Source organism: Copidosoma floridanum, unplaced genomic scaffold (genome assembly GCF_036245765.1).
Source record: "Copidosoma floridanum isolate Cflo_tuat_1 unplaced genomic scaffold, Cflo_Japanese_pri ptg000030l, whole genome shotgun sequence".
NCBI lineage: Eukaryota > Metazoa > Arthropoda > Insecta > Hymenoptera > Encyrtidae > Copidosoma > Copidosoma floridanum.
The window spans coordinates 4,797,126-4,811,294 of record NW_028321907.1 but is presented as its reverse complement, the minus strand read 5'-3'; the positions used below and the strand labels follow the sequence as shown (position 1 = coordinate 4,811,294).

General features: G+C 48.9%; 1 protein-coding gene across 5 annotated transcripts in view; it reads left to right on the top strand.

Annotated features, from left to right (window-relative positions):
• Positions 1-14,169, top strand: part of LOC106644456 (uncharacterized) — a 231,621-nt gene that overhangs the window by 194,981 nt on the left and 22,471 nt on the right. The gene's annotated exons all lie outside the window — the stretch shown is intronic.

The window sequence follows — 14,169 nt, the reverse complement described above, 5'->3', positions numbered from 1 at the left end:
CGTGGGTGGATCGATTTCGAAAAGGAAATGTATGACCAATAATTTGGTGGCGAGGGAGCAATTTTATAATGGATTTTAAGTGGGGGGTGGGGGCAGAGATATCATCGCACTTGGTATAATTTGCAATCATCCAGATAATCGTAATTGAACATCATCGCGCGGCTATACCCGTAAATGGCCAGTCTATATACACGTATCAATGAATAACGCGGTGACGCTCATTTATCGCGATCTGCAAAAATAAAACGCAGCGACCACGGTTTTTTGGTTGGCTGCATATATACATATATGTATATGTATAGAGAGAGAGAGGAGAAAATAAAATTGAAAAGCCGAGTTTGATTAAATTCTCTCCTGCTGCTCCCTCTTCTTCGGTCGCTGCAGAGCCGCCCGTCGTCGTCAAATTAGGAGATTACGAGAAAACACTCATTCTCTCCCCTTTCGGGTGTGCGCGCAATATTGTGTACACATGTATATTATACACACGCAACACCAACCCTCTCTCTCTCTCTCTCTCTCATTTACGGGGGGGCACTTCACGAGCGACTTGGCATCATAATCAAATTATCCAAATTATCCTTTCGCCTGTAATCAAAAAACCTTCCACGGATCTTCGGTGGCGTCGACTCCCCGATACCCCTCGCGGCTAATTTCCGTCTCATTATAAAACTCTCCCTGCTTTTTGCCGTGTGTATACATATACAGCCCTGCTCCCTCTCCCTCTCGAAATAAAGAGAGAACAAAACGGACGAGGAGCAAAAAAAAAAAAAAAGGGAGGAATGAGCCCGAATCACCTGGTCCCGGGGAGATCATCACCCGGCCTTATATAGGACTAATCGAGCGTCCGAGGAGTATGTAATTAACACAGCTTCATAACTCACAAATATTTGGCCATCGCTTGCGCATATACCTTTGATGTCGCCAAACAAACTCGCCCGTGTAGCCCGAAGCTTTTCCCCACCCACGGTTTCCCGCCTCTGTACCATATATACATACATCATGCACCCCGTATAGCTCGCGAATCCTCCGGAACTGCCGGGGCAACTTTCAACTTTGACGTTCGACGTTCCTGCGAAGCGTTACATTATACGCTCTCTCTCTCTCTCTCTCTCCCGCTCCGGCGCGAATCTGCCACGTGGAAACTTTTAGATTGGTTCGTCGTCGTATACTCGCAGGATAGGACGTATTACAAAAGTTTCCTGTCGCTCCGTATACCTCTCTTCTTCTCCTCCTTGGCTCTCTCTCTCTCTCTCTCTTTCCCTCGTTGCTTCTTCCTCGGTTTTAGCGACAGCGTCGTTCGGGTGCGCGAGATGATGGAGGAAGAAGAAGAAAAAAAAAAAGGAGACTTCCAGAGTCAGCTACACCAGAATCAATGGGGAGGTTGGACAAGGAGATGTGCAGAAAGAGGGAAATAATAGTTATAATGGCCGAGACATTTATTCAGGCATCGGTCGGGGGGGGGGGGTGGTGTATATGCGTGTGCCAACTTTTGCTGGAGAGAGACCAAAAGTTTCTTTGCTTCTCCGGCAGCTGCGGGTAACAGACGACATCAGAAAAAGAGGGAGAGGGAGACGGATGAGAGATCCTTTGCGGACGAGCTCGAGCGGGTCCGAGGAAGGAGGGGGGGGGGTGGCTCGGCCGGCGTAATCATTAGGAAAAAGTCGTCGGCGAAGAAAAACGACGAAATTGTGGTATTAGCGGGCGTGGACTACCTACCGCTCTTGCGGTCCTTTTTTTTCCTCCTCCGTCTTCTTCTTCTCCTCCGTTCCCCTGCCCTTTCTCGCTTGTTTTTGTCGCCGGTCCTTTCTCCATTAAGGAGCCGCGCGATAATGTATTACCGCCATCCTTCCCCCCCCCTCATCTCGTACGTGTGTGTGTAATGGCCTGAGCTTTTCCCGCAAAATTCCCGCGCAGCCACAGGACTCGCAAAAAATCGTTATTAGTTGGCGCAAACTCCGCTCGCGCGTGTTACATTATACCTACCTACCGTGTGTACCACGGGAGCGGCCGACCTACGCGTTTAACCCTATATATTTTCATGATTGTGGTAAATGTACGAGTACACACACGGTACACACACGTTAACTGTACACAAAGAGAGAGGGTGAGCCGAGATTAACGATGATTATTCGACGACGAAAAAGCCGATCGACCTCTCCCCTGCTGGGATAATTGATTCTTATACGTGTTACTGCGCGCGCTCCGTGGAAACACGATAATGGATCGGACTAATTGGATTTGCTTCTTTTTTTTTTTTTTTTTTTTTTTTTTTTTTTTCCTTTCGGGTTGTGCCTCTCTTTCTCCGCTGCTGCCGGTACTTATATACTTATTATGGAGCACGAGTTGTCGTCGTCTTCGGCTTCGGTGAAATCCAATCTATTTATTAGACCCTTTTTACATTTTGCGATTCGGTCGGCTCAATTTGTATATGAACGATGCCCATTTCGCAATTAGCGTTGATCAACTGTTTTTTAATTCACGTCAAAATGTTATTTTGTATCTCGGTGTATAAAAACACGCGTTACGTCTGTTTCTTATAAATTAAGTACTAGTTGACATCGTCCCGAAGATGGGGAGGAAAAAAAAAAAAGTCCGATACAGACACGGAGTAAAGAAGATCCCGAGTTATCTGACGCGTGGGAGGGCAGACCTTCGATAATTTACCTTTTCCAGATCATGACACTCCGGTCGAACGTATAACGTAAAGGAGAGGAAACAAAGAAGAAGCAACATCCCCGCCCACCCAATCAATTCCCGCACGAATTCCTCTCCGCTTCTTCCACGACGTCCGCACGTCACCAGACTATGTGTACAACACACGTTTCGGAACCTTTTTCTCTCTCTCTCTCTCTCTCCGACTCCCCGGCGTGAAAAATTTCCCATTACTCGTCCGATGTGTTTTCTCTCCCTCCGGCAAAATACGCACACCCGTATCTTCTTCTCCCCCCCCCACCTTCCGTAGCCCTTAGACTTTCAGATTCGCGTAGAATTTTAAGTTCTCCTCTTACACAAATACACACGCGGGGCCACTCTCTCCTTCCGTCACAGCACAGCCGCCATACAAGTCCCGGGGCAGGCGCTCCCTCCTCCATCGGATTCCTCTCCGTACGGAAAGATTCTCCGGAGGCATTTGCGCGTTTCATACATCTGTTGGCTGGAGATTTTTCATTGTCACGATCCGAGAGTTTTCTTTTTTTTTTTTCCCTTTCCTCCCTGTCTCTCGGACGCTGGCGAATATTCGGAGACACTCGCCAGATACGCTCGCCGTGAATGCTAAGTATCTATTTGTCAAGCGCGTTTTCAGAGCCATCAAAGCGAATACATTTCTTTCCTCGAGTACATAAAATACACGCGCGCCTGCTTCCGTTGGTCTATATGACAATATACGTATACGTGGATTAACTGCACGCGACCATTCGTGTATGATTTGTGTTTTCGATCATTTTTTTTTTTTTTTCTATTTTTCAAATGGTACTTATATACACACGGACAAAATTGTAACGCCATCCAGCAGCCGCTACTTACCGTGTACGGTGATGTGTGTATAAAATATACACGCCGAGCGATTATGCAAATCACGGAGCAGTAAACACGAGGTGCGTCCCTGAATACCAATCGACATCATAATAAATACTCCCCTCGGGGTGTGGGTACATAGGTACTGTATAACACGGAGCGCAGTTACGCACCCATCTCGTTTTTCCAACTAATTCGATTTCTCTCGCTTTTTTTTTTTTTTTTTTTTTTTATCATCCCCCACTTACACACACACACACACACTCGCGTCCCAATCACTCTCGACCCACCCCCGCTTCTTCGATTCATCCGTCTTCGCCCCGGAAAAAAAAAAAGAAATTCGCCTACTCGTTATTTTTCACGTCCCGCACTTTGCCTATACGTCAAACTTGACGCGCGTATCTTTGTCACGCGCTGCAGCTCCACACCCCCACCTGATTTCGGATTCACCCTCTTCCTTATTTTAAAAACTTCTTTTTCCCCTCCCGGGGCATCGCGAACCTATTCATCATACAACCCCGCGCGTTATTCTAACTACGCGCTCTCTAGATGGGCTCTTGGCGAACAAGTGGAAGGAGCAGCTCGGGGAGGATATTAAATTTCCGCGGCCGAGTCGGTATTAAACTTTCATCGCTCCGTAACGTTATTACACCAAAGGTAAGAAAGACACTTTTACGAGAGAGAGAGTCTCGCCCGGAATCCTCGGAACTGCCGTCGCTTCTATAGGACCCCTTCGTCGACGCTTCTCCGCGGTCTTCTTCTTTTAATGCTCCTTTTCTCTGTACTCGAGAGTGTATACGTATTGTATATATATACCCACGACGGCGTGGTCTTTGTACACTGAAAAAAAAAAAAAGAAAAAGAAAAAAGGGAAGCGTGAAACTGCCGTAAACACGATTTTCTCGCGAGTCCTTTGAGTGGCTTCTCGATATCTCGAGGGGGGTTCGTTGTATACGTATATGCATGACGTAGGGACTCGATGGCTAATATTGTTGTCCGCTTTGACGGATCACTCGGTTTTCGATGCTTTGATGTTTCCCAATATACCGATCGCGAAAAGTTAATTAAATCTTTTGTACCCCTCCAGCTTACACATCCCTCGAAAGCCCGTTCGCTTTTGTTACTACCCCTCCCTCACCCTCCCCCCCCCACACGTGGATATCCGATTATCTTGTCTGAATCGACTAATACCCGTACCGTTATTATCATGTGTATGTATACCTCTGTTCTCCCGGGCTTTTGGTCCGTGGAGCTTTCCGTGTATTTAATCACAATTCAAATCACGTCGGAATAACTCCCGTACCAGCAGGATCATGGGGATGTGAAAAAAAAAAGGGGAAGAAAAAAATAACGTAGGCGTAGTAGTACGCCGGGAAACTCTGCGGATGAAAATGTAAATCGGCTCGGGAACTTCCAAGAGTGGGTGCTGGTGGTGGTGGGCGTACATAGCGGCTCGCGAATTAAATCTAACAATTTGAAAGTGATCTCGGCAATCCCAGGCCCCTCGAGAGCGGCGGCGCCGTAAAGTAACAATTTCCGGTCTGCAGTAGCGAAAAGAGAGAGAGAGAGAGACGGGAAAGCTCTGCTCCCCAGGCGCTCGCTCGTGCACATAAAAGTCGAAAATAAGCTCTGAAAGTAATGTTTACTAGCGCTTGCCCCCCCCCCTAAAAGAGATTGCAGCGATGCCGCGGGAGAGATAAAAGCGCACATACTCTCCGCGGGGTGGGGTAATCGGAGATCATTTGACAAGGGCAGGGAAGCAGGGTTGTGTCCGAAACTTACCGTCTACTGACCGTGTAAACAAATTTTTCTAAAAAAAAAAAAAAAAAGAGGGGATCATCCGTAGCGGGGAGGGAAAACGTTTTTTGGACGCTATGGTTTTTTTTTGTTTTTTTTTTTCATAGAAGGCATAGAGTTTTTGTCTTTTCCCGCGAGCAGATAAAAAAAAAAAGTTCATTTGGGTGGAGGGTTTTTTTTTTTATTAAAAGAGAGGAAAAGGCAGAAAAAGGGGGCATTAACCCAGAAAATGAAGTTCGCCGGGGCGCCCGGAGAAACCCATCAGGGGCTGAAAATTCCCGCGCGAAACTTATTCTCCGCCTTCCCTCGGTGCAAAAGCCATTAAATTCAAGCCGAACTATTCGCCCTTCCATCCCCTCCGTCGAGAGCCTTACACTCTCGGTTCCATTATACCTCCCACGGCCCTTCTTCGCCCAACGTTTCAATCAACCAACTCTATATATTATGATCACAACAACTTCTCGAATACCGATACTTAATTATCCCTCCAACAACAGCCTCGTGTATATACCGGCAAAAACACACCCTCCTCTCCGTCACGCGGGAAATTCCTCCTCAAGCCTTTGAAACAATGCCGTGCAGTACGTATATGTATACACATACATGTGCTTCTTCTTCTTCTTGCTGCCCTATATATGTATGATAATATAACAACAATGATGGCAATATATCTCGAGCAATCTTCTCCTGAAATCCAGCCCGACATTTTCCTCACCGCGTCGTCCTCGTCGTAACAGACAGCGGGAGAGGGTGGGTCAGGGAGTCAGCAGCCCTCCCTACTTTTCTTTCATAATAAATCCATAAAAGAGGCTAACCCTCCCCTCCCACCCCCCCACACATTGTGGTTGCACAGCTCGAAAAACAACACCACTGCCCCGGGGATTGCCGCTGCACCCACTCGGGTTCTCGCGTGCGCGCTGACATTGTATTATTCGCAGCTGAACTGCTGGTGGGGGCGAGCTGAGCCATAGTGGTGGTTGCACCTCGCGGCTTTTCGCGATCAATCACTTAGAGGGCGAGAAAGAGCGAGAGAGAGCTTGAGCTGCCGCTGTTGTTGTTGTCGTCGTTGTTGGGGGGAGAAGGTGCAGGCGGGAAACACTCAGTGCGCAAGACCGTTTAAGGCCATTTTCTCTCTCTTCCGTGTCCGATTCTCCTCCACCACCACCACCAGCCCCCCCCCTCCTGATGATGATGCTATATGCACTTGTCGGCGGTGCGCATGTGTGTTATATACACCACGGCTCCCTCCGGGGCGCGTCGAGCTTCTGCTTTTCTCCTCTTTCTCTCCTCCCTTTCTTATGACACGGCCGGCACTCGGGTATATAGAGGGTGGGTGTATATATATATGTGTGCTTGGCCTCTTCCTCCCTACCGCGAGGCGCACCTACAGCTCGAGAGCTGAATTACAATTTATCCGAGCACCGCTTCCTCCTCCTCCTCACCCTACACTGCTCTCTCTCTCTCTCTCTCTCTCTCTATTTATGGGTGTATACGTTGTTTTCAACTACTTCTCCTCGCACAGAGGGGTAAATGTGTACCGTTTACTCGCACTGGCCGAGCTCATCCTATTGAGTTGCTATTCGTTGTTTTGTTTTCCCGGCTCACTGACTCCTCTATTTCCCCCCTACCCCCCACCGATAGATCACTTTTTCCGCCTGGTTATACAAACATGCCCGTGAGGGTGTGTACGCAAGGGCGCGCCCGTACGTATAACGATGATTGTGATTTCGCTGCCAATGCCCCGGGAGGAAGTAATCAGGCTGATATTCATCGTCCCTTCCCAAAGATCCGGGGGGAATCGAGCTGTGTGTGTCTTACGTCGTCTGTGTCCGAGATTTCGCGCCGCTCGAGTCTTTGAGATGTTTCTGTCGTCGCTGTGATGACAGAGCTGCGACGTCAATCGGCCAAACGAACCGGTAATTGTCAGGGATACGCCGACGAGGGCGAGAGTACGACTCTGCACGTGTGCGGAGCCTCGGGCCAATTTTTTTTTTTTCTTCTTCTTCTTTCTTTCTTGTCCGTCGCCGGAAGATTAGGAGTCTTTCTGCTCCAAGAGATATTGCGCATAGAGGTAATGACGAAAACGAGGTTCTTTCTTTCTTTTTGTCGGGAGCAATCGAGCTCTGCGTAATCGGAAAAATAAGACCATCACGAGTCGGTAGCTCGGAAAATGGCACCCAAATATATACAACGGGGAAACGACATAATAAACCGTTCACTTACTCCGATTAGACTTTCTCCCCCCTCACTCTCCTGGCTTCGGATACACATATTATAAACATGGACTGTATGTACATTTTACCGTAAAAAAAAGAGAGCAAAGATCGGCCGATGAATATTTCACTGGAGCAGCTTGTATCTTCATACCTACGCATACTTACGCACTCGTGCAAAAGTCGGTGCTCCCGTGAATAAAATTTTAATCTCCGTTTCCTCGCAGCAGGAGCGGACACTCGATTCTTCCTTCTTGCGAAAGCTTCTCCGCTTTCTTGTGTGCACATGTATATATATATGCACACGGAGAGCGGAGAAAGAGTTTCAAGTTGTTGAGCTGGGGAGAGTCGATTTCAATTCCACCCATTAAGCGCGAAATTGAAAAATACGCCGTTCTCCACCTTCTCGTTTGTCGTACGGGGCATCACTGGCATGCTAGAGGGTGCCCATGGGCTCTGTTCTCGAGGATATTTTATTCTTTCCACCACGAATGTTTGAGCAAAGTTTTCATCTCGAGAGATCTGAGGGAAATTTCTCTCTGTGCTGCCGTTGTTGCACGTTTCGAGAGTCACCGAGCACCGTGAGTTGTAATGCGAGAGGGTAACAAACGCCCATTGCCAAAGGTAAGGGAGTCTTTGTTGAAAAGTTGAAACGTCAAGGGGATACTCGTGATTATCGACAGAGGAGGAAAACAAGCGGCTACAACGGAGCGTAATTCCGGCTCTCCCTTTCCGTTTGGGGGGTATAACAGAGCGCCCCGGCTCCTCCAATTTTCCGCAAATTTAGCTCTCTCAAACGGATTCTCGATAACCCACTACAGAACGAGACCGTAGAGAGAAAAATAGGCACCTATAATATGCCCTGTCGAACTTTTTGCAAACTCGGGGCACGCGACGCTTACTACAATACATACTTTATACCTTACCCATAAATACGTGTGGACACGTATAATACACTACAACAAAAACAACCTCGTGACTCTTGAACCCCTCTCCCTTTCAACTCCTGCAACGGTAGTAGTGGTGTTCTTTTTGTCCCGCGGTTGTTACCACCGCGTTATTTTTAAAAGTCAAAAAAAAAAAAAAGAAAAGAAGAAGAAGAATGTACCTATCCACAAATATACACGTGACTGACTCTGGAGGTAAAAAACACAAAGGCCGCCTGAGAACCCCGTGTTTTTCCGTATGGCAGACTCCTCGAGTGGCTTCTGTGTGTAGCCTTTGTGCACGAGAACGCGGCACACGCGGTATTTATATTATCCCTTTTCTTTCTTTTTTTTTTTTGTCCCCCACGCTCGCACAGACAAGCTCCTTGATGTAACGAAAGCCGGAGCGATGCCTTTTAATAGAGCGAAATATTGATAAGAGAGCCAGTGACTCGTTTCCTTTCTCCCCCTCCAAGCGCTTTGGTTCCCTTTGTTCGTCGGTGGCGGCTCTCGCTCCGATTGCCTTTTCCCCCCGCGCGCGCGCTCATCGCTGCAAGAGTTACGGGACGCTTGAATTACGTGAATGGCGTATCAATTAGGAGGAGGAAAAAGAGAGGGAGAGCCCGAGTTTTTTTTCTTTCCCCCATCCTCCCCTCATTTGAAATCCGAGCTCCCGAGGGTGGGGCTGCCCTCGCGAATTACCATTCGTGCGCAGAATTTCTTTCGCTCCCTCTTCTTCTTTCGCCCGCTCTCATAAATTGTTTCGCGTACATTTGCCCGGGGGCTGATTGCGCCCGTAAAAAAGTAAAGGAGAATCATTTTCTCAGCTAATACACGCCAAACACATTGGAAGTTGGGAAAAGAAGCAAGAAAATTCAGTTCACGGGTAACTTGTTTCACGCGATCCTTTCTTTCTTTTTCCCCTTCCAGCTGGAAGCAAACGACATTCGATACCCGGAGCAATCAAATCAAAACTCGCGCCTGCAACCACCCCCCTCGGCGTAGCGCACGGAGAGCCCTCGAAATAAAGGGGGAGGAGAGGACGAAAGAAAGAAATCGAGCGCGATCGACGATAATTTTCCGTCTCCCCGTCGGGGAGCCACCCCTTCGAAAGGCACGCAATCGAGTCCTTCCTCGGTGATCTCTCCTCGCTACTGTATTAAGTTCCCGGGTGTCGAGCTTTCGTGTTGGTGAGGGGCGCATTAAAAGCACTCGCACGAGCGCATTACGAGAAAAAAAACGCAAGACCAGGGGTGCAGGGTTCGGGGGAAAGAGCGAGCGATTTTTTCCTCTCCGAGTTAACGCGGTGCCCGCGCCGATAGCTATGTACATTCAGGCATTCCGCGGCTTTCAGGGCCCGCGTAATCTGCGAGAGCCTAATGGAATGAGCCTCGAGAGGGTGCGAGATGGCATTTCGGGGAGGGGTGCTGTTGTCGGGCTGTGGATTACTTCTGCTCCCCGTGACACGTGATGGGAGAAAAGTGATTTTCCGAATGGTATTTTCCTTTTTTTTTCCAATCCCCCGTAATTTTTTGGTCCACTCGCGCAAAAGACACACGTACTCGTCGCTCCGATGTATCTGTTACACCGTTTTCAAGTAGTAAGAGTCAACGTGCCGATCAGACTTGGCAATCGGCGCGCTCGGAATAGTTTCGGTTTTAATTAAACCCTCAATTAAAAGAGAAACCCCCAGGGGAACGATCGACCGATGTTTTTCTCGACTCCAATTACCAACCCCCTCACTCACCACCCCGTATGTACATATACATGTGTGTGTCCGGACTAATAGCCATCAAACGGAGCCTCGGCATTCGTGACGGACCGGCGTTATTATTATTCCTCAAAACAAGGATTCAATTTGGCGCGTAATCTGCCAAGCTTGTCGAAAGAAAGCAAGGAAGCAACACTCCCCCTCCTCCAACCCTGTAATACATTTGAAGGAGCTAGGTAAGAAAAAAAAAAAAAAAAAAACACTCGCCCGCTTCCCCTTCTTCTCTTGGTCCCCTTCTCCAACTCCTCCTCAGGCCAAGGGAGGAGGCGGGGGAAAAGAAACACTGGCGGCTCACCTCGGGACCGGCAAGCACCGCGAGTGTGTATATGCATGGAGAGAAGCAAGGAATCCCTGCCAAGTGCGAGGGAGCGCAATCGGCACGCTCCTCGTGTCGTCTTCTTATCGTTCCACGCGATCAATAAGTCCCGGGAGGAGAAAAAGAATCCTTCCCCCGGGGTGGGGGAAGCTTCTCTCTCTTCTCTTTCCTACACCCTGTTCAGCTTGCATCATCCATAGGTGGTGAGTCAGAGAGAGAGAGAGTAAGTGGTGTGTATGAGAGTACACACGTATACACACAAACATGGAAGGAAGGAGGGAGGGAGGGAGGGAGAGAGGACGAGTGACGGCTTGCACACCGCTTGATAAGGGTTAATTTCATACGAGGCGACCTAGCCGTACCACCAGACACACGTACAGCAGCAGAACAGAGTGGCGGCAAGGGGCAGGGGGGTACAGAGAACAACGGAGTCGAGGCTCGAGCGGTGGGGGGGGGAGGGTGGCGGTTCCACTTGCTCGCTGGCAGTTAGCTATAAGCTATAGGTGCGGGGCTGGGTGTAGGTGGGCAGAGAGAAAGCGCAGCCGCCGCAAGCGTCTGCGGAGCGAGTGGTAGTATAGTGTGGCAACAGCAGGAGAGCGGGGCGCAAACACCACTCCTATATACCGCCGTTGCACACGCCATATAGGGGGTGGAGGGCACGACAGGAGCCGGCTCGAAGCTGAAAATTAGAGGGAGAAACAGAGAGTGCGGAGGTGAAACACCCTCGCATCCTCTACCACCCCATGTACGTGCCCGTCTGTCTATCTGCATACGCGTGCTCCTTTACATCTCACCCCATCGCCCTTTTTTTTTTTTTTTTTTGTTCACTTTGGAGCTTCAGCCAAGACTGGACTTTACAGTAGGGGGTAGTTGCCAAATGGGAGGAGGCAGAAAAAGACAGGGCGAGAGAGAGAGAGGGGGTGTGGAAAGAATTTTCTGGGGGTTAACTGAGGGAGGGAACGATGAAAATTACGTTTGTTCCGCGATGGAGTGATATTCCACGCTCTTTAGACCCCGGGGGGGGGGTGTCGGTACCGTTATATTGTTCCTCGTACGCGCTCGAGTGGATTCTCGAAATTTATGGGCTCTCGAGGATGAAAGGGAAAAAAAAAAACAAGCTCTTTTCTTGCTCGCGTCGAGCCCTTGAAAAATCCATACGAGGCGATTAGTTTGGGACAAACATCTTTGCGTATATATATATATAGGTAATTGTTTGTATATATCCTTGCGAGCACTCCTGGGCCATGATTGCGTAAACGCGCGTGTAGCGCAACGTCGTAAATACACGAGTACTAAAAATGCGCATACCAAATCGAGGGGGTATACCTACGAGTAAGTAAGTAAGTAAGTACCTTAGCGTAGTTTATGTGTATATATACACTGTATGGGTAAGCGGAGAGACAAATAACAAGAGGAGGAGGTGGGACTATCGCATCCAATTCGCGTGTAAAGAGCATCAGGGAAATTGACGATGCTCGGGGTCTCTCTGCTGATGTAGGTGGTACGTATAAATATATCCATTATTCAAGCTCATAACCCTCAAATCGAGTATACGATGTATCCTGTGAGCGTTGCTCGGGGAGAATGACGGAGGAGCCAACAACCGAGCATCATCCACTTTGTACGTATCTGCCTTGTAAAATGAAAATTCCCGAGAAGCATCGGCTATATAGACTCTGTGGTGCAAATATACACCCACACGCGTGTACTTTGCCCTCGGGCGTATCGAGGTACCGTGAAAAATTCACGCGCCAAGGACTCTGCTGGCTGATCAAAGAGAGAAAGGGAGATAAAGGGTCGAGGCGTTGGTTGGTGGGTGGGGTCGCGGAGAAGAGGAGGAAAGAGAGACAAAGCCACTAAAAGTGGAATACGATTGACGATGGCGTGTGGACGGGTGTAAAAGTATATATACAGTGAGAGCAGCAGCAGCTGTCCGACAAAAGACGCGGCTGGCGTAGGATCGTAGGAAACATAAGGGAGGAGGAGAGGGCCAGGGGGGCGCAAAAGACCGAGAGAGTATAATGTTGTACAACAGAGACGGCGAAATAAAAGAGGAGGGAACGATTTCATCTCCCGTTTCGCGTGCGCGTGCTCCGGTATTTGGATTCCTGCGCGCAAGCTCGTTGCTGCGCTTGCGCTCGACTTGGTCTTTTCGCGAACGAGGGGAGGAAGAAGTCCATACAGTGGTATAGTCGCCTATATACGTATGTTGAGTGTGTTTGGAGAGAGTAGTAGGGATCATCTGCCGATGCTTCCGCGGTAAACTGCTACTGTGCCTCGCGCTACAGCACTCCCCCACCCCACCCCCCTTTTTTGTGCTTGCACACGCTTTGCTTCGGGTGTACATGGACACATTGGCGAGGAAAGAGAGAGGGTCACGGTTGGATTGGATACACACACAGTACCATCCGCCGAGGAGCTTTTGCACCCCCCACCCTTCCTCCTCTCTTTAGCTCCGGATAAAGCTCGAAAGCCGCGAGAATGTCTTTCCTCCCCGGTGTGACGCTCTGCGCTCGGGATCATACACCGCGAGGCTTTTTCGAGGAACGGATATGGATTTATGCTTCTTTCCGGTACGATACGTTATTCTGTATCCCCCGCGCATACATGATTTTAGTTTTTTTTTTTTTTTTTCTTTTTCTGTGATTGCGAGCTGAATTTCTCGTTCGGCGGAGGATGAACATGGTAATGGAGGGGAAATCCAATAACACGGTGGGTGGTGCTCTTGGTCTTTATTAAAATCACGATTTTCACGCGAGCGGCACGATGTATGGTAACATAAAAAAATTTTGCCGCTGCGAGAAAGGTATTACGCCCCGGTGGACGCACTCACGGAGGAAAATAAAAAAGGAAAGCTCGCCCACCGCAAGCAAGCGTATCGAACACAGGCGCGCGCGTGCTTGCAAGCTCCGGGTTTTAAAAGGATCGAGGCATGAGAATAAGGGACTGAAAAAGACGTGCGTATACATGGGCCAAAAGTAAAGAAAACGTCACCGATTGACGCGGTGACGATATGGCGTTTCCTCTCTTTCTCCACAACGCGCCGTACACACCCTTGGCGGGGTCTATACGGGGAGATTCGATTACCGGTGAAAAGGAAGGCTCGCCCTGTAGCTCCTTTACTTTTCTTTTTTCCCAGCGCGCGAGTGCGTCCTTGTGTGATGTACGTGTCGATGAGACGGATCGGAGGAAATGAAAAATGCTCGACAAGTCTGCCAAAGGATATTGGCTTGTTTTTTTCCCCCCCGCACCTTGTCGTCGTCTCCCTTTTTTTTTTTTACTTTATTTCTGCAAGGCGGGCCAAGGGCGAAGCTCAGAGTAGAGGACGTTATCGGCCACTGGCTGCCGTCGGCGCGTCTATTTGTTAATTCAGCGACTTGCTCGCGTTAAGGGCCCTTTTGCGAGGGGATGTAAGAGGAGAGGGTGGCTCGGGGCGTGGGCGCGCATGAAATGTTTACGACGAGGTTTTTGTTTTGCTTACTTTTATATATACTGAAAAAAAAAAAAAAAAAAAAAAAAAAGCATATTGTGCGATACAAATTTGACGCCCCGATGCGGTCTTGCTTAGTGCTTTTTCATGCTTTCAGGGCTGAAGCCGAGGCTGTAAACAACACGCGCGCTCGAACGATC